Source organism: Lotus japonicus, unplaced genomic scaffold, assembly GCF_012489685.1.
Source record: "Lotus japonicus ecotype B-129 unplaced genomic scaffold, LjGifu_v1.2 AP026983.1".
Taxonomy (NCBI): domain Eukaryota; kingdom Viridiplantae; phylum Streptophyta; class Magnoliopsida; order Fabales; family Fabaceae; genus Lotus; species Lotus japonicus.
The window spans coordinates 49454-70274 of record NW_026645414.1 but is presented as its reverse complement, the minus strand read 5'-3'; the positions used below and the strand labels follow the sequence as shown (position 1 = coordinate 70274).

At 36.8% G+C, this 20821-nt stretch overlaps 1 pseudogene; it reads left to right on the top strand.

Annotated features, from left to right (window-relative positions):
• Positions 1-18573, top strand: part of LOC130727308 (uncharacterized) — a 20572-nt pseudogene extending 1999 nt beyond the window's left edge.
• The last annotated feature ends 2248 nt before the right edge of the window (positions 18574-20821 follow it).

Here is a 20821-nt window from a genome sequence, read left to right as displayed (position 1 = left end):
TTTTTTCGTTTTGGCGTTGTATCGTCTATTGTCTAAGGACTTGTTTCTCGACTCCGATTAATATAATTCCCTTTTGCTTTCAAAAAAATTACTTTTTTGTATTTAATACCTATATACAAATCTCTATTATTTTACAGTGATGTCATTACAAGATAATTGTGAATTTACGGTGCTACCAAATACCGTCGTAAATTATGTAAGTTACGTCAGTTTAGCAAGCCGCCATAATGCAAACATGTTACATAATTTTTTTCATAAGATGGTTGTTTAACCGATACAAAATAATTAAAAATGTTAAATACGTGCATTATTTGTGTGGTTTATACCGACAATTAAAACAATAAGGTATTATGAGGTTTAAAACCGCCGTTTTATGAACTAAATTATGGAAACTAGGGCTGAGCACCGGTCGGTTATGGTCGGGTTCGGTTGAAAAATCCATCATCGCAGCAAAGTGATGCCCTGCATATATAGAACCGTTGTCGTCCGCTTGGGTTGTCGGTTTTTTTCGGAAACGGTCGTACTATTTTTGTTCATTTATGGCGGATGCATTAGCGGTTTACAGGAAAGTGCCAGTGTAAGATGAATGACGAAATATATTACGACGTAACTCAAAATCGTCGTTACAGTCAATAGTAGCGGTTTTTAAAAACCGTAAATTGCGGATAAAGCCGCCGCCACAATTCTTAAGAGTTTTATTTTAATCGGACATTGTTATGTTCTTTTTTTCACCATCAACTAATCATAAAAAATATCATATAAATCAAATAAATAAATAAAATAAAATGTGAAAATATTAAAGTCTAAGTAAATGTATCTTTTTATGTTTCTCTTTTTCATATAAATCATATTTTTCTTCATTTTATAAAAATATATTTTAAGTTTATTTATAAAACTAATTAACAAATTATGATTTTTATTTATTAATTAAATAAATTTGAAAAATTATTCTTCAATTTATTTTATTAATAATTTAATTTAAATTAATATTAAGCTTAATCTGATTTTATAAGTTATGATTGAAATAATACTTTGATTAATTAAATGACCTTTTGAAAATTTAAAATGATTTTTTCATAAATACTTTTATTTTAATCTCAATATAATTAGTGATATTGCACCCTATAATACTGCCATATTTCGGTGCATTTGATTTCAACCACCTTATTTGTAACAAAAAAAGATTATGTATTCTTTTAATAATGTATTAAAAATTAATCATTTTAATTCTAATATTGTTTCAATTAATCATTAGCGTAATAAGATGTTTGAACTATTATAAAATTAGTTTTATATTAATTAAATGGCTTTTTGGGATTTTCTAAATCTAAGTTTTAATATTTATATTTTATTTTTAATACTGATATATAACATACTATATAAATTAAATATACTTTCACTTAAACATAAATTACTCTCTGTTTAGTAATGTAGCTTGCTACCATTGAACTTTATTTTTTGAAAGATACATTTGAAATTTAAAAGTTGGACAATGTTTTTAATACTTAAAAAGGAATTTTATTAAAAACATATAATTTTTTTACCAATAAGGTCTTGCCAGCTGGTGCAAATTATGTTTTATTTTAATAAATTTATTAAATATTAATTATTTCAATTCTAATAATGTTTCAATTAATCTTTGGTGTAATAAGATGTTTCAAACTATTATATAAATCAGTTTTATATTAATTAAATGGCTATTTAGAATTTTCTAAATAAAATTTTTAATATTTATATTTATGTTCAATTTATTTTTAATACTGATAAATAACTTACTATATGAATTAAATATACTTTCACTTAAACATAAATTAATCTCTATTTAGTCATGTAGCTTGCTCCCATTGGACTTTATTTTTTTTTATTTTTAAAAGTTGGACAATATTTTTTAACACTTAAAAACTAATTTTATTAAAAATAATATCATTTCTTTACCAATAAGGCCTTGCCAGCTGGTATGGAGTACTCTTTTTCCTCCTAAGTGTTTTTTCCCACTGGGTTTTTCCTTGGGAGGTTTTAATGTGATTTTGCTTGGTATTGCTTATACGTTACTGTTCTTGTATCTGTTTTTGTTTCTCCCAACATTAGAGAGATGTTCTCATGCTCATTTTTTTTCATGTTAATAAAACTTCTTGTTCTCGAAAAATTTCTTTTAATAATTTATTAAAAATTAATCATTTTAATTCTAATATTGTTTCATTTAATCTTTAGCATAATGAGATGTTTCAAAATATTATAGAAATCAGTTTTATATTAATTAATGGTCTTTTGAGATTTTCTAAATAAAGTTTTAATATTTTTATACTTTATGTTTAATTTATTTTTAATACTGATAAATAACTTACTATATGAATTAAATATACTTTCTCTTAAATATAAATTACTCTCTGTTTAGTCGGGTAGCTTACTACCATTGGACTTTTTTTTTTGAAATTACATTTGAAATTTAAAAGTTGGACAATGTTTTTTAACACTTAAAAATGAATTTTTTTTAAAAATAATATCATTTATTTACCAATAAGGCATTGCTAGCTGGTGAAGATTATGTATTCTTTTAATAATTTATTAAAAATTAATTATTTTAATTCTAATAATGTTTCAATTAATCTTTAGCGTAATAAGATGTTTCAAACTATTATAGAAATCAATTTTATATTAATTAAATGGCTTTTTGGGATTTTCTAAATCAAAGTTTTAATATTTATATTTTATGTTTAATTTATTTTTAATACTGATAAATAACTTACTATATGAATTATATATACTTTCTCTTAAACATAAATTAATCTTTGTTTAGTCATGTAGCTTGCTACCATTGTACTCTTTTTTTAAGACATTTGAAATTTAAAAGTTGGACAGTGCTTTTTAATACTTAAAAATGAATTTTATTAAAAATAATATCATTTATTTACCAATAAGGCCTTGCCAGCTCGTGAAGATTATGTATTCTTTTTAATAATTTATTAAAAATTAATCATTTTAATTCTAATAATGTTTCAACTTATCTTTATCGTAATAAGATGTTTCAAACTATTATAGAAATCAGTTTTATATTAATTAAATGACTTTTAGGGATTTTCTAAATCAAAGTTTTAATATTTATATTTGATAGTTAATTTATTTTTAATACTGATAAATAACTGACTAAATGAATTAAATATACTTTCTCTTAAACATCAATTGCTCTTTGTTTAGTCATGTAGCTTGTTACCATTGGACTTTTTTTTTGAAAGATACATTTGAAATTTAAAAGTTGGACAATGTTTTTTAACACTTAAAAAGGAATTTTATTAAAAATATTATTTTCTTTACCAATAAGGCCTTGCCAGCTGGTGGATAGTTTGACCCATTAAACATTTAGTTCAGAGTTCAAAATACTCACTTAACATGATCTTAGAGCCTTAAGAGATTTGTCTCAATCAGTATTGTTAAGATCAGGATCCAGATCATAGGATATTACAATCTAAAAGAGAGATTTTATTATGCATCACATCAAAGGATCGCCAATCACAGTGATTTGCAGTAGGATTGTGATCTTGACCCCACTCATTAGTGGGTTGGATTTTTAATTGGGCTTTTCGGGTCGCCCCACTTACTTACCCATTGAAAACCCTAAACTCCCAATGAAATCAGCCTCATTTCAATTGAACACAACAGAAACATAGCTCCAGAACCCTTGAGTGTTGAGGCGGCACAAACGCGTTCTGCCCTGACCAAGCCATTACACCGTCACGTGATCATTCGTCTCACACCGTCAAGCGTTGTTCATCATCCTGTCCTTGGTTCTTCTCACCAGTATACACTCTCCTCTGCGTGGTTCTCTTATATCCTCGGTTAGTGGTTCTTGCCCAACCTTCTTTGTTCTTGTTTAAAGTCGTTTTTTACATGTTTTGTTTTTCCTTCTCTCCTATGTCCTTGTGTTACAATTTGCAGGTTTTGTTTACATGTTATGTGCTTGATTATCTCCTATATTCTTGTTCGTGGTTCCGTGTACAGGTTCTGTTCTTGATTCTCTCCTTTGTTCCTGGTTCAATGGCATCCGGAGTGGAGTGCTCCTCTAAGTTCAATAGATGATAGGGGGGAGAGGGTTCAAGCAAGGGATAAGATCTCCCCTAAGAATTCTTATGGATTAAGAACAGATGTGGCTTGGGAACATGGGGTTTCTGTTGATGGGAGTAGTAGAAATATCCAATGCAAATATTGTCTGAATGTTTACAAAGGAGGGACTACTCGATTTAAGCATCATTTTGGCAGGGATAGGGAATGATGCGAGAGCTTGCAATGTTGTACCTGATGATGTTAAGATGAAAATTTATAAGATTCTTCATGACTTCAATACTAAGAAATTGAAGAAGGAAAACACAAACAAAGTATAATGGAGATAGAGGTGTTCAAATTAGCGAATCGGGAAAAAGGAAATGCGATGAGCTAGTTGAGGGTCCAAGTGAAGCAAGTGCAACTCGTGCCAAGAGGAGCATCCAATCAAATCATAACAATACATTCAATAAGTGTTTAACTGAAGATGCATGCTTAGACATTGCTTCTTTTTTCTACAATAATGAAATTCCTTTCACTGCCGTGAAAGAGTGAAGAGTTCACCAAGATGTGGTGAATCAATTTCCCGACATGGTTTTAGGATTCAAAGCCACCATCCTTCCCATGACCTTCGAGGGAAATTATTGAAGAAAAAGGTTGAAATGACTCATAAGGTGTTGGATGAGCACAAAGCATCTTGGAGAAAAACAGGATGCACCATTACGACTGATGGATGGACGGATAGGAGGAGAAGGATGACTATCCTTAACTTTTTTGTAAATAGTCCTAAGGGAACAGTGTTCTTGAAGTCCATTGATTGCATCCAGCATATGCAAGACATCTGAAAGATTTTTCCAGATTGTGGATGAGGTTGTGGAGGAAGTGGGGGAGGAAAATGTGATTCAAGTTATCACAGACAATGCTGCAAACTATAAGGCAGCTGGTGAATTGTTGATGCAAAAGAGGAAGAGGCTTTATTGGACCCCTTGTGCGGCTCATTGCATAAACCTCATGCTAAAGGACTTTGAGAAAAAGTTACCCCTACACAAAGAAGCCATTGCACAAGGTAAAAAATAACCACTTACATTTATTCTACAGTTGGCCTCAAAACTCTATTGGCATCAATTTACTGGAGGAGCTGATTTTGATTAGACCAGGCCACAACACAATCTGCTAGTTCTTACTTAACATTGGGATGTTTGCAAGATAAAAGGGGTGCATTGATAAAAATGTTTGCTGATTTACAATGGAAAAATAGTCAGTTTGCAAAGACTAAAATGGGGAAAGATATTGAGAAATTGATTATCGAAAAGGGGTTTTGGAATGATGTTTTGAATTGCTTAAGGGGTGCTTATGTAAGATCAAGTTTTGATCTAGTAGTACAACTCTATGTTTTTGATGATTACAAGTTAACCTTTTGATATGAACAATTGTGGTACTCTAACGTGTTTTTCTGAGTGTGCTATTTACAGGCTCTGACCCTGACTCAATTTCACACAAATCAGAAGCACTGTGTATAAAGGGTAACCCAAGCAACGCTTTCGCATTCACCATGTTCAGTATGAACAGTGGGAAAAGCTTCAGAAGATCTGAAGCTATACAAACTCTGATGAGGACTCAGTCGCTAGAAGCTCTGATGATCCAGAAGTTCTGACAACCAAGAAACACTGAAGGTTCAGATGTTCCGATGGTGTAGAAGACTCTGAAGATCCAGAAGCTGAATAGTGGAAACTCTGAAGTCCAGAAGCAAGAAACTCTGAAGGCCATGTTCTTCCCTCTGAGTTCAGAATCAGAAGATACAATGGTCAGAGGATCTGTGCTATCCCTCTGACTCTGATCAACCGGCTTCACAAGTTCCAATACGAAGCATTCCTCTGATCAGAAGTCTCCTAGGTTAAAAGGTCAAGTCGCTATCCAAGTACAAAAGCAAGTGTACCTTCCTGACGACCTACCTAACGTTCTCAGCCACAGCAGAAGCTGGATTTTCCAGAACTGCCCTCCAACGGTAGCATTTCCCATGCAACGCTCAACCCTAATCCTTGGAGTATATATAGAGGCTGAAGATTGAAAGAAGCGGCGAGAAGAAGAAAAAAAATATACAAGAAGCAATACACACGCGCAAGATATATTCTAAGCTTTCTTTCATCTTGTAATTTATTTTAGTTTACACTCAGCTTATTCAGAAGCAAACCCTTGTAAACACCAACCTCAAACAGTTGTTTGATTTTCCTTTAGGAGATCAAGGTTGATCGGATCCTAGAGAAGACTAAGAGAGTGAATCTTAGTGTGAGCTAAGTCAGTGTAATTGTTAGTCACTTGTAGGTTTCAAGTGCAGTTGTAACTCTTACCTGATTAGTGGATTGCCTTCATTCTAAGAAGGAAGAAATCACCTTAACGGGTGGACTGGAGTAGCTTGAGTGATTTATCAAGTGAACCAGGATAAAATCCTTGTGTGCTTTTCTATCTCTATCTTTTGCACTTAGTTCTCGAAAAGATTTGTTAAAATCTTTAAGGTGGTAGTTTTGTACTGAAAACGTTATTCAAACCCCCCCTTTCTACCGTTTTTCATACCTTCAATTGGTATCAGAGCGCAAGTTCTGATTACCACACCTAACAGTGTTCAGTGATCCGGGCCGGTGTGAAAAACAATGGCTGCCACCACCAGTGAAACTCAAAGAGATGGTTACAACGCAAAGCCTCCTATGTTCGATGGTCAAAGGTTCGAATATTGGAAAGATAGACTGGAAAGTTTCTTTCTGGGTTTCGATGCAGATCTCTGGGATATTATTGTGGATGGCTATGAGCGTCCAGTTGATGCAGATGGCAAAAAGATCCCAAGGTCAGAGATGTCTGCAGATCAAAAGAAGCTGTACTCACAACATCATAAAGCAAGAGCAATTCTTCTAAGTGCTATCTCCTATGAGGAGTACCAGAAGATTACAGATCGTGAGTTTGCTAAAGGCATTTTTGATTCTCTGAAGATGTCTCATGAAGGAAACAAGAAAGTCAAAGAATCAAAGGCATTGTCTTTGATCCAAAAGTATGAATCCTTCATCATGGAGCCAAATGAGTCCATTGAAGAAATGTTCTCCAGATTTCAACTGCTTGTAGCTGGCATACGTCCTCTCAACAAGAGCTACACAACAAAAGATCACGTCATAAGGGTCATCAGGTGTCTTCCTGAAAGTTGGATGCCTTTGGTGACTTCAATAGAGCTCACGAGAGATGTTGAGAATATGAGTTTAGAAGAACTCATCAGCATTTTGAAATGCCATGAGCTGAAGCGCTCAGAGATGCATGATCTGAGGAAAAAGTCCATAGCCTTGAAATCCAAATCTGAAAAGGCTAAGGTTGAGAAGTCAAAGGCTCTTCAAGCTGAAGAAGAAGAATCTGAAGAAGCATCAGAAGATTCTGATGAAGATGAGCTGACTCTGATCTCCAAGAGACTCAACCGCATCTGGAAGCACAGGCAGAGCAAGTTCAAAGGCTCTGGAAAGGCAAGAGGAAAGTCTGAATCCTCAGGTCAGAAGAAGTCATCAATCAAGGAAGTCACTTGCTTTGAGTGCAAAGAATCAGGGCACTACAAAAGTGACTGTCCAAAATTGAAGAAGGACAAGAAGCCAAAGAAGCACTTCAAGACCAAGAAGAGTCTGATGGTGACATTCGATGAATCAGAGTCAGAGGATGTTGACTCTGATGGTGAAGTCCAAGGACTCATGGCTATTGTCAAAGACAAAGGAACAGAGTCAAAGGAAGCTGTTGACTCTGACTCAGAATCAGAAGGAGATCCAGACTCTGACGATGAAAATGAGGTATTTGCTTCCTTCTCTACCTCTGAACTGAAACATGCTTTGTCTGATATCATGGATAAGTATAACTCCTTGTTGTCTAAGCATAAGAAGCTGAAAAAGAACTTATCTGCTGGTTCTAAAACTCCTTCTGAACATGAGAAAATCATATCTGATTTGAAAAATGATAACCATGCTTTAGTTAATTCTAACTCTGTGCTTAAGAATCAAATTGCAAAGTTAGAAGAAGTTATTGCCTGCGATGCCTCTGATAGTAAGCATGAATCTAAGTATGAAAAATCTTTTCAAAGATTCCTGGCTAAAAGCGTAGATAGAAGCTTAATGGCTTCAATGATCTATGGTGTAAGCAGAAATGGAATGCATGGCATTGGCTATTCTAAATCAATTAGAAATGAGCCTTCGGTGTCTAAAGCTAAATCCTTGTATGAATGCTTTGTTCCCTCTGGTACCATATTGCCTGACCCTGTACCTGCTGAAGTTGCTAAAAACCCTCTTAAAAAGGGATCTTTCTCTATGACTAAATATCATGCAAATATTCCTTTAAAATATCATGTTGAGACACCCAAGGTGATCAGAACCTTTGGGGTAACTAACAAAAGAGGACCCAGAAAGTGGGTACCTAAGGACAAGATTATCTATGTTGCAGATATCCTTGATAGCTCCACTGAAACACCAATCATGGTATCTGGACAGTGGATGCTCGCGTCACATGACGGGAGAAAAGCGTATGTTCCGAGAGCTGAAACTTAAGCCTGGAGGCGAAGTTGGCTTTGGAGGAAATGAAAAGGGTAAAATTATTGGTACTGGTACTATTTGTGTAGATAGTAGTCCATGCATTGATAATGTTTTATTGGTAGACGGCTTAACACATAACTTATTGTCTATAAGTCAATTAGCTGACAAGGGTTATGATGTTATATTCAATCAAAAGTCCTGCCGGGCTGTAAGTCAGATCGATGGCTCTGTTCTGTTTAACAGCAAGAGGAAGAACAACATTTATAAGATCAGATTATCTGAGTTGGAGGCTCAGAATGTGAAGTGTCTTCTGTCTGTTAATGAAGAGCAGTGGGTATGGCATAGACGGTTAGGGCATGCCAGTATGAGAAAGATTTCTCAGCTGAGCAAGCTAAACCTTGTCAGGGGCTTACCCAATCTGAAGTTCGCTTCAGACGCTCTTTGTGAAGCATGTCAGAAAGGCAAATTCACAAAAGTCCCTTTCAAGGCAAAGAATGTTGTCTCAACCTCAAGGCCGTTAGAACTTCTGCATATCGACCTGTTTGGACCAGTGAAAACTGAGTCTATAGGTGGCAAGAGATATGGGATGGTTATCGTTGATGACTATAGCCGCTGGACATGGGTAAAGTTTCTAACCCGCAAGGATGAGTCTCATGCTGTGTTCTCTACCTTCATTGCTCAAGTGCAAAACGAGAAGGCTTGTAGAATTGTGCGTGTCAGAAGTGACCATGGTGGAGAGTTTGAGAATGACAAGTTTGAGAGTCTGTTTGATTCCTATGGAATTACACATGATTTCTCTTGTCCCAGAACTCCTCAACAAAATGGTGTTGTTGAGAGGAAGAACAGAACTCTTCAGGAGATGGCTAGAACCATGCTCCAAGAAACTGGCATGGCTAAGCACTTTTGGGCAGAGGCAGTAAATACAGCATGTTACATTCAGAACAGAATCTCTGTGAGACCAATTCTGAATAAGACTCCTTATGAATTGTGGAAGAACATAAAACCCAACATTTCTTATTTTCATCCTTTTGGCTGTGTTTGTTATGTTCTCAATACTAAGGATAGATTGCATAAATTTGATGCTAAATCTTCTAAGTGTCTATTACTTGGTTATTCTGATAGATCTAAAGGTTTTAGATTTTATAATACTGATGCTAAGACTATTGAAGAATCTATTCATGTTAGATTTGATGATAAGCTTGACTCTGACCAGTCAAAGCTAGTTGAAAAGTTTGCAGATTTAAGCATTAATGTTTCTGACAAAGGCAAAGCTCCAGAGGAAGTTGAGCCAGAGGAAGATGAACCAGAGGAAGAAGCTGGTCCCTCTAACTCACAAACTCTGAAGAAGAGCAGAATCACTGCAGCTCATCCTAAGGAATTGATTCTGGGCAACAAAGATGAACCAGTCAGAACCAGATCTGCCTTCAGACCCTCTGAAGAGACCTTGCTGAGTCTGAAAGGATTGGTGTCCTTAATTGAACCCAAGTCCATAGATGAAGCTCTTCAGGACAAGGATTGGATTCTGGCCATGGAAGAAGAATTGAATCAATTCTCCAAGAACGATGTTTGGAGCTTAGTGAAGAAGCCTGAGAATGTCCATGTTATTGGAACGAAATGGGTATTCAGAAACAAGCTAAATGAGAAAGGAGATGTAGTCAGAAACAAGGCAAGGCTAGTTGCTCAAGGCTACAGCCAGCAGGAAGGAATAGACTACACTGAAACATTTGCTCCAGTAGCAAGACTGGAGGCAATCAGACTATTGATTTCTTTCTCAGTAAATCACAACATAGTTCTACATCAGATGGACGTAAAGAGTGCCTTCCTAAATGGCTATATCTCAGAGGAAGTCTATGTTCATCAACCCCCAGGTTTTGAAGATGAAAAGAAACCAGACCATGTGTTCAAATTGAAGAAATCACTCTACGGTCTGAAGCAAGCTCCCAGAGCATGGTATGAGAGACTTAGCTCATTCCTTCTGGAGAATGAGTTTGTAAGGGGTAAAGTAGATACAACTCTCTTTTGCAAGACTTATAAAGATGATATCTTAATTGTGCAAATTTATGTTGATGATATTATATTTGGTTCTGCTAATCAATCTCTATGCAAAGAATTTTCTGAGATGATGCAGGCTGAATTTGAGATGAGTATGATGGGAGAATTAAAGTACTTTCTGGGAATACAAGTTGATCAAACACCAGAAGGAACATATATCCATCAGAGCAAGTACACTAAAGAACTTCTGAAGAAGTTCAATATGCTGGAATCTACAGTGGCCAAGACTCCAATGCATCCAACATGCATTCTGGAAAAAGAAGATATGAGTGGTAAAGTATGTCAGAAGCTCTACCGTGGCATGATAGGTTCACTTCTGTACTTAACTGCATCTAGGCCAGACATATTATTTAGTGTTCATTTATGTGCTCGTTTCCAATCAGATCCAAGGGAAACCCACTTAACTGCTGTTAAGAGGATCCTAAGGTATCTGAAAGGCACCACTAACCTTGGCTTGATGTATAAGAAAACATCAGAGTATAAGCTTTCAGGTTATTGTGATGCTGATTATGCTGGAGATAGAACAGAGAGAAAAAGTACTTCTGGAAATTGTCAATTTCTGGGAAGCAATCTAGTCTCATGGGCAAGCAAGAGGCAATCAACCATTGCTCTATCAACTGCAGAGGCAGAATATATCTCAGCAGCAATATGCAGCACTCAGATGCTCTGGATGAAACATCAGCTGGAGGATTATCAGATCCTTGAGAGCAATATCCCAATCTATTGTGATAACACTGCTGCAATTTCGTTGAGCAAGAATCCTATCTTGCATTCAAGGGCAAAGCACATTGAGGTAAAGTATCACTTCATTAGAGATTATGTGCAGAAGGGCGTACTTCTTCTGAAGTTTGTTGATACTGACCATCAATGGGCAGATATCTTTACAAAGCCCTTAGCTGAAGATAGATTTAATTTTATTCTGAAAAATCTAAACATGGACTTTTGTCCAGAGTGAAGATAGATCAGAACCTCTGACTATGATACTTCTTGATCAGAAGATGTCTAGTCCAGAAGGTAACTCAATCAGAGTGTGTGTGCCCACTGGTACTGACTCTGAAGCTGAGACAACAACACGTGCGTCAGAAATTCTGATGCATAGTTCCTTGTGCCCGTGTGACAGTCTGTTGTGATTGCGTGTAGATATGCTTATCTCCTGTGTGTGATTGTGTATTTTACTGTTACTGTCTATCTTTAATTTTCAACCGTTGATCTTAAAGTGCTTTTTGAATCAACAACGGTTATTTGATAAAACCCACTATACACACACGTTCTCTCTCACTTCCGGTTTTCACTCTCGCACTCCCTGCTTTTCAAAACTGCCTCCTTCGTGATTTCTCTCTCGATCTCTCTTCATCCTTCAAACTTCATCTTCTACCTCAAACCTTCAACCTCTTCAAAATGGTGAGACAAACCAGAAGATCTACTGCAGATGCACCTCAGTTCCCTCACATGGTAGTCGGTTTGGCAACGGGTCAACGGGGCTCTGAGAACCCAGCACAAGAACAAGCTCAAGCTCAAGAGGAGATTGTTCCTATTGCAGAACGGGGCTGTGCCGTTCACTGTGTATTTCCTCCTGAGGAACTCCAAGTCCTTGCAGAATGGAGATTCAACCTCGACAACTTGGCTGCAAATGGGTTTGATCTTCGTCCTGAAGTCCAAGCTCAAGGTTGGGGAAACTACTTCAATCGACTTCGAGGACCGGTGTATGAGAAGCTAGTAAAGGAATTCTGGAAGCACGCTGATTGTGATGACACTCAGGTGGTCTCTTACATACTGGGTAGGAAGATCATCATCACGGAGAAGTCATTCGTGAATCTGCTAGGTGCAGAAACTGCTCATGGGTATCGGTTCTCACTGACGGAATCGAAGCTGAAACCCAGAACCAAGGACATCGTCAACAAGGCCCTGTACACCACCTTCAAACCGGGCAAGACGAGCTACAAAGTGATGGACCTTCAACCCAAACTCAGGGTCTGGCACAAGATCCTGCTCAACTGCATCAATCAACGACCAAAGGGCAGTTCTCCAGACTACATCAACTTCAATCAGAAGGCGATGCTGTTCTTCATTCAAGACAAGGAGAAGATCTGCCTTCCCTACTTCCTGTTCTCCTATTTGAAGGAATGCATCCGGAAGTCTCGCACCACCTCCTCCATCAAGTCAGCCATCAAATATATCCCTTTTGGGAGGCTGATCTCAGACTTTCTCATTGAAAGCAACTTGGTGCAAGATTTGATCAATGCTGGTTGCACAGAGGACTTGAGCACAATTGTTAGCGATGTCTTCACTGCCAACTCTCTGAAGAAGATGGGTTTGGTCCAGAAGAAGATTGCTCCTGCTCATGAGGACACATCTTCTGAGATCAGAGGAAGAAGAATGCCTCTGAATGACTACCCTCTGTGGACTCAAGCAGACCATCCTGAAGCCATCAGATGCTATGTTGAAGACCTCAGGGCTCAAGGATTCGAGATTGACCTTGATGATTTCGTCAGCAGACTTCCACCAGCTCCAGAGTTTCCTTCTCCTCCCAAGAAGAAAACCAAGAGGAAGATGGTTCTGGACGAATCCTCAGAGGAATCTGATGTCCCTCTGGTCAAGAAGGCGAAGAGCAAGCCTGATGATGATGATGGTGATGATAGTGAGGATGGTCCTCCAAAGAAGAAGCAGAAGAAAGTCAGAATTGTGGTGAAGCCTACTCGGGTGGAACCAGCTGCTGCAGAGGTCAGAAGGACTGAACCTCCTGCCAGAGTGACTCGATCATCAGCACATACAAGTAAGCCTGCACTTACCTCTGATGATGATTTGAATTTATTTGATGCACTCCCAATTTCTGCCTTACTCCAACACTCTTCAAATCCCCTCTCTCCTATTCATGAATCCCAGCCAGCCGCACAAACCACCTCTCCACCACATTCCCCAAGATCTTCATTCTTTCAACCTTCTCCTACTGAAGCACCACTCTGGAATTTGCTTCAGAACCAACCCTCTAGGTCAGAAGATCCAACCTCTCTCCTTACCATTCCATACGACCCATTACCTTCTGAACCCATCATCCCCAATCAACCAGAACCCAAACCAACAGAACCACAACCCAGAACGTCTGATCACTCTGCTCCCAGAGCATCAGCACGTCCTGCTGTCAGAACCACGGATACAGACTCTTCATCAGCCTTCACCCCTGTATCCTTCCCCATCAATGTCATTGACTCTCCTCCCTCCAATACCTCTGAATCACTTAGAAAATTCATGGAGGTTAGGAAAGAGAAGGTATCTGCCTTGGAAGAATATTACCTTACCTGTCCAAGCCCTAGGCAATATCCTGGCCCTAGACCTGACCGTCTAGTTGACCCAGATGAACCTATCTTGGCCAATCCTATCCAAGAGGCAGACCCCTTAGTCCAACAGGCTCACCCTGTCCCTGACCAACAAGAGCCAATTCAACCAGACCCTGAACCTGAACAATCAGTATCTAACCAATCCTCGGTTAGATCACCTCACCCTCTGGTTGAAACTTCAGACCCTCACCGTGGAACCTCTGAACCCAATGCTCCCATAATTAACATTGGTTCTCCACAAGGTGCCTCTGAAGCTCATAGCAGCAATCATCCAGCCTCTCCTGCACACAACCTCTCCATCATTCCCTATACTCACCTTCAACCCACATCTCTCTCTGAGTGCATCAATATTTTCAATCATGAAGCCTCCTTGAGGCTCCGCAATGTGCAAGGTCAGACTGACCTCAGTGAGAATGCTGAAAATGTGGCTGATGAGTGGAACAATTTGAGCACTTGGCTGGTGGCTCAGTTTCCCGTTATGCTGCAGCTCCTGCATGCCGAGGGAAGTCAGAGCATTGAGGCTGCAAAGCAAAGGTTTGCTAGGAGGGTGGCTCTTCATGAACTCGAACAGAGAACCAAGCTTCTTGAAGCCATTGAAGAAGCCAAGAGACAGAAAGAACAAGAAGAAGAAGCTGCCCGTCAAGCAGCAGCTCAGGCTGAACAAGCCAGACTTGAGGCAGAACGTCTTGAAGCTGAGGCTGAGGCAGAGCGACTTGCACCAGTTCTGTTTACTCCTGCTGCTTCTGCTTCCATTCCAGAACCTCAAGCTGCTCAGAACGTTCCTTCCAGCTCTACTCCGACAAGCTCATCCAGACTCGACATCATGGAACAACGTCTTGACACTCATGAATCCATGCTGATTGCGATGAAGCACATGATGATGGAACTTCTGCGCCGTACTGACAAATCTTAGTTTTTTAGGATCTCTTCTTTTTCTTCCTTTTCCTTTTTATTTAACGTTGTTTTATTTAAACTCTGCTTATTTACTTACTTTAATTTGTTCATTTGTGATTCTATATGCATATATCTATATATATTTGTGTCACATATGTTTGCAAAACCTGTTTTATTCATAATTGTTCGATGTTTACATCATAATTCTTTCCATCATACATTATTCCCTATATCTAGAATGGAGGATCCTTCCTCATTCTTCTGCATTCTTGGCGCTGCTCCACTCTTTCCTTCTCCAGACGATCCAATGCATACTCTATGTTGCCAAGTTTGATGCTCAGATCATCTTTTTCTAGACTATCTTCTGTCGTCTTAAGTCTCTTTTCCACAGTCTCCTTCTCTTCCAGCAGATTCAGCTCCCGCTGGCAAAGCTCCTGAATCTCTTCCACGAAGCAGAGGAACTCCTTCAGATCTTTCTCCATCTCTGGACCAAGATCTTCTTCAAGCAGTGTCTTCGTCAGCTCTTGTATGGTCTTTGTACCATCGGGATGCCTAATATTGAGGAACATATCTTCCTCAAACGCCTTCCTTTTGAGCTCTTCTAATGCCATTCTGTATGATGCCATTTTTTTTCTGAATATTATTCGAGGTGTGAAGCTTACCTTTCTCTCCAACGTTTTTATAGGCTTCACTTTCTCTCTGAAAGTTAATGCTCTTACAGTTTCTCGAGGTTAAGTACTTGGTAACTGACCCTTCTATTTCCTCACTTGACCGGTGGTCAACGTTTATCCCTTGCATTAACTCTTCTATTTATTATCGCCTCACTCTGATTCTTACATCGTCTTCATTTTCTTTCAACTTAGACCTTCTCTAAGGGGGAAGTATCTTGTACTTCAAGCTAAGTTTTTCACACCCCAAGCTTTTTGCTTATGACAAAAAGGGGGAGTAAACCCAGTTTTTGATGTGTAAGATGTGTTAGTGTGACTTATTTTTCTTTTGGAGATTTTAAGAGTTCCACCTTCATGACCATAGATGTGTCACTGGGCAAATACAAGGAATACATTTCACTTCTTCTGAAGTGATTCTAAGTTGACTCTGATACCCAAGACTCTGATACCTTGTCCATGACTCTGATCACTTATGCGCTCTGATTATTCGTTTTTCATCTATGTCATAAGCTTTTCACTCTGAACTCTTATATGATTTAGCTCAGAATCTAGACTTTACTAACGTTTTCATCAAGCATTAGATTCAGGGGGAGCTAAGCTCAGAATCAAGCAGTGACTTGAATTCAGAATGAGCAAGATAAACTATTCACATCAGGATAAGTCTTATTCTATATCTCTAAACTCTGAGTGAATTCAGTTTAATGTTTAAGAATTGTTCATCAAAAATCTTAGTTTTGTCATCATCAAAAAGGGGGAGATTGTAAGATCAAGTTTTGATCTAGTAGTACAACTCTATGTTTTGATGATTACAAGTTAACCTTTTGATATGAACAATTGTGGTACTCTAACGTGTTTTTCTGAGTGTGCTATTTACAGGCTCTGACCCTGACTCAATTTCACACAAATCAGAAGCACTGTGTATAAAGGGTAACCCAAGCAACGCTTTCGCATTCACCATGTTCAGTATGAACAGTGGAAAAGCTTCAGAAGATCTGAAGCTATACAAACTCTGATGAGGACTCAGTCGCTAGAAGCTCTGATGATCCAGAAGTTCTGACAACCAAGAAACACTGAAGGTTCAGATGTTCCGATGGTGTAGAAGACTCTGAAGATCCAGAAGCTGAATAGTGGAAACTCTGAAGTCCAGAAGCAAGAAACTCTGAAGGCCATGTTCTTCCCTCTGAGTTCAGAATCAGAAGATATAATGGTCAGAGGATCTGTGCTATCCCTCTGACTCTGATCAACCGGCTTCACAAGTTCCAATACGAAGCATTCCTCTGATCAGAAGTCTCCTAGGTTAAAAGGTCAAGTCGCTATCCAAGTACAAAAGCAAGTGTACCTTCCTGACGACCTACCTAACGTTCTCAGCCACAGCAGAAGCTGGATTTTCCAGAACTGCCCTCCAACGGTAGCATTTCCCATGCAACGCTCAACCCTAATCCTTGGAGTATATATAGAGGCTGAAGATTGAAAGAAGCGGCGAGAAGAAGAAAAAAAATATACAAGAAGCAATACACACGCGCAAGATATATTCTAAGCTTTCTTTCATCTTGTAATTTATTTTAGTTTACACTCAGCTTATTCAGAAGCAAACCCTTGTAAACACCAACCTCAAACAGTTGTTTGATTTTCCTTTAGGAGATCAAGGTTGATCGGATCCTAGAGAAGACTAAGAGAGTGAATCTTAGTGTGAGCTAAGTCAGTGTAATTGTTAGTCACTTGTAGGTTTCAAGTGCAGTTGTAACTCTTACCTGATTAGTGGATTGCCTTCATTCTAAGAAGGAAGAAATCACCTTAACGGGTGGACTGGAGTAGCTTGAGTGATTTATCAAGTGAACCAGGATAAAATCCTTGTGTGCTTTTCTATCTCTATCTTTTGCACTTAGTTCTCGAAAAGATTTGTTAAAATCTTTAAGGTGGTAGTTTTGTACTGAAAACGTTATTCAAACCCCCCCCTTTCTACCGTTTTTCATACCTTCAGCTTATCCACTTATAAAAGTGTTGCGCTTAGTGGATTCAAACCAGAAGCCATCCATGGGATACATCTATGAAGAAATAGATAAATGCAAGGAGACAATTCAGAAAAACTTCAATGGTGTTCAAAAAAGGTACATCCTACATAAGAATTTTATTGAGTTTAAGTTTTAAAACCTTAGTTTTGTTGTCTTAAACTCTATGTTTAGGAACTGATTCTTTTTTTTTGTGTGTTTTTATTATTTAATTTAGTTACATGCCTCTATGGGAGATTATTGATCATATATGGACCAATCAGTTGCATGGACCGTTGCATGCTGCAGGGTACTACCTGAACCCAATGTTGCACTATGCTGAAGGGTTTAATGTTGACTATGAAGTTAGGAAAGGGCTATATGATTGCCTTGGGAGGCTGGTGGGTGGAGACATAACTATGATGAATAAGATTGATGTTCAATGTGATAGTTTTGAGAATAAATTGGGTTTATTTGGTAGTGCTTTAGCTATTGCTGGTCTCCAAAATAAAACTCCAGCAAATTGGTGGAACTCATATGGTGGTCAATATCCTGAGTTGCAAAAGTTTGCTATTCGAGTATTGAGCTTAACATGTAGCTCCTCGAGCTGTGAGAGGAATCGTCGTGCATTTGAGAGGGTAAGATTTCATATTCATGACGAAATGTATTTCATGCTTCAAATTTTGTATGAGGTGTCACTCTTCATGTTTGTTTTTATTTTGTAATTATTCAGGTGCACACCAAGAAAAGGAATCCCTTAAAGCAAAAGAGGATGAATGATGTTGCATTTGTGACAGTTAACTCAAAGTTGGGAAAAAAGAAAGAAGCAAGGAAAGAAGCAAGCTATGATATTGATGATGCATGTTCTAATGATGACTGGATTGTAGAGGAGGATGAGAACAATGGTGATTTGGAAGAAGACATTGTAGTTGGAGAAGAAGCGATTAGAGATGCTAGAAGCAAACATGTAGTTGAAGATGATTTGGATCTTCCATCTGCTAGTGATGAAGATTGTGGAGATTCGGATGCGGATCTGGAAAGAAACGATTGTGATTGATAAGGATGATGACTAACTTATTTGGAACAAGATTACATTAATTGCAGTTGGCTGTAGGAGATAATAGACTAGTTATTCTAGTACATTAGACACTTGGATTATGTTATTTTGAGATTTTTATTATTAGTCTTATGTTATGAACATGTTTTGAAAATGTCTTATGTTATGAACTTATGTTTTCCATGTCTTATGTTATGAACTTATGGATATATCTTACTCTTATGTGAAGAACTTGTGTTTCTTATGGAGAACCATGAGTAATGTTTTGGATATATATGTCTTATCTTATTAATTTATGAATATGTCTTACTCTTATGTTAAGAACTTGCGTTTCTTATGGTTAATCGTGATTATTTTTCTTATGTATGTGATTTTTTATGTATGTGTATTTTATTAAGTATACATTTGCATTTCTTATAGGGTCTTATGAACCGATCGCGATCCTCCTATCTATGATCTTTTACCCCCTCGTTGATTCTACGTAGGATCTTGATCTTGACTACCTTAGTCTTGTACATTGATGCAACAAAAAACTATTTTTAAATTCTATATTCGAATATTCGTGAAATCGATTTATTACTCACTAATTTTTCATGTTGTACATAAACTTGTAAAGAGAGGTAGAGTAAGATGAGTCATTTATTTGTATTTAAATTCATTCAATTTTATTCCTTTTGTAACAAAAATTTCATACAATCATTTGTTTAAATTTATTATAAGTCTCCATATTAATAATAAATATATTTAATGTTTTTATTATAAATTAATTAATAATTTATATTTTAAGCACGTTATTCAATATAATTCTTATTTTCATTACTTCCTTTTCTTAATACTTAAATTTCAATTAATACTAAACATATTAAGATACTGTAAATTATTATCAATTTTTTTATTTAAATTAAATAAATTTTTAAATATTTTTTAAATCAAAAGTTTCAAATATTTATATTTTTTGTTTGAATACTAATAAATAATTTTATTTATCAATTAAATCTTCTTTTTATTAATTACTACTTTTTAATATTTAAGATCTATATACAAATCTCTATTATTTTACGGAGATATATATATATATATATATATATATATATATATATATATATATATATTCTTTTAAGAGTTTTATTTTAATCCGACATTGTTATTTTTTTTCACCATCAACTAAAAGTGTGTCATATCAATCAAATCATTAAATAAATAAAATCTCCAGATCTTTAAAATCTGATTGGATAAAAGTGTAAGTAAATATACCTTTTTCTCTTCCCTTTTTCATATGATCTTATTTTTCTTTATTTTATAAAAATATACTTTAAGTTTATATATAAAACTAATTAATAAACTGTAATTTTTAATTATTGATTAAATAAACTTAAAAAACCATTCTTTAATTAATAAATTAATTAGTTAATCAATTTATTTACAGCAAAAGCACTCATATAATTAGATGAAAAAACAAATATTGGAACACACCCTTTCAATTGGGTTCCACAGCAAGAAACATCCTCCTAAGTCATCATGGGACATGATCCCTTCCATGTATCACAGAACCAACTCAAATCAATTCTCCATGACGAGGAAGAAGAAGAGGACGAAGATGACGATGACGACGAGGCAAAGGATTAGGGTTATGGGGTTGAGAGTCTTCCATTTTCTGTTATGGGTTGAGAGTACCGAGGATGGGCATTGAAACTATTTTATTGCTTTCAGTTTTGGTTTAACAATTGATGTAATTGGATTTTGGGCTCAGACCGATGACTCGCATTTATTTCGGTTGTTTATCGAATGGTTAATTTTAATTTCCAAAGGTTTGTGACATTGACTATCCCCGCGTGGTTTTGAAAGTTGATATTATTCAAGAGTTTCGTAAAATGAACTTTTGTCACTAATTGAAGATTAATTAATTGAATGACGAAAATTCTTTACGAAAATTGAGACGGTTTGGTTACTGTGTGACACTCAAGAAATCGGGGTGTTACATTGTGGTATCAGAGCTCCGGTTGAGAAACCATAGCACTAGGGTTTTGGGCACACGAGTTTATGAACTCGGTTGTGTTTTGTTTTGGGGTAGAAGTGATTTCTAGGTTTCCGCTGAGAGACTTGGGTAGAACTTGTTTGCTAAGATGTTTGTTTGACTTGTGAGAATGTCTGTGACTAGTATCATTGTCGTGATACTTAAAATTGAGTGATTGATTATATTAAGATGCGGGAGTCACATCCTGATTTGTTGTAGAACCTTAAGTTTCGA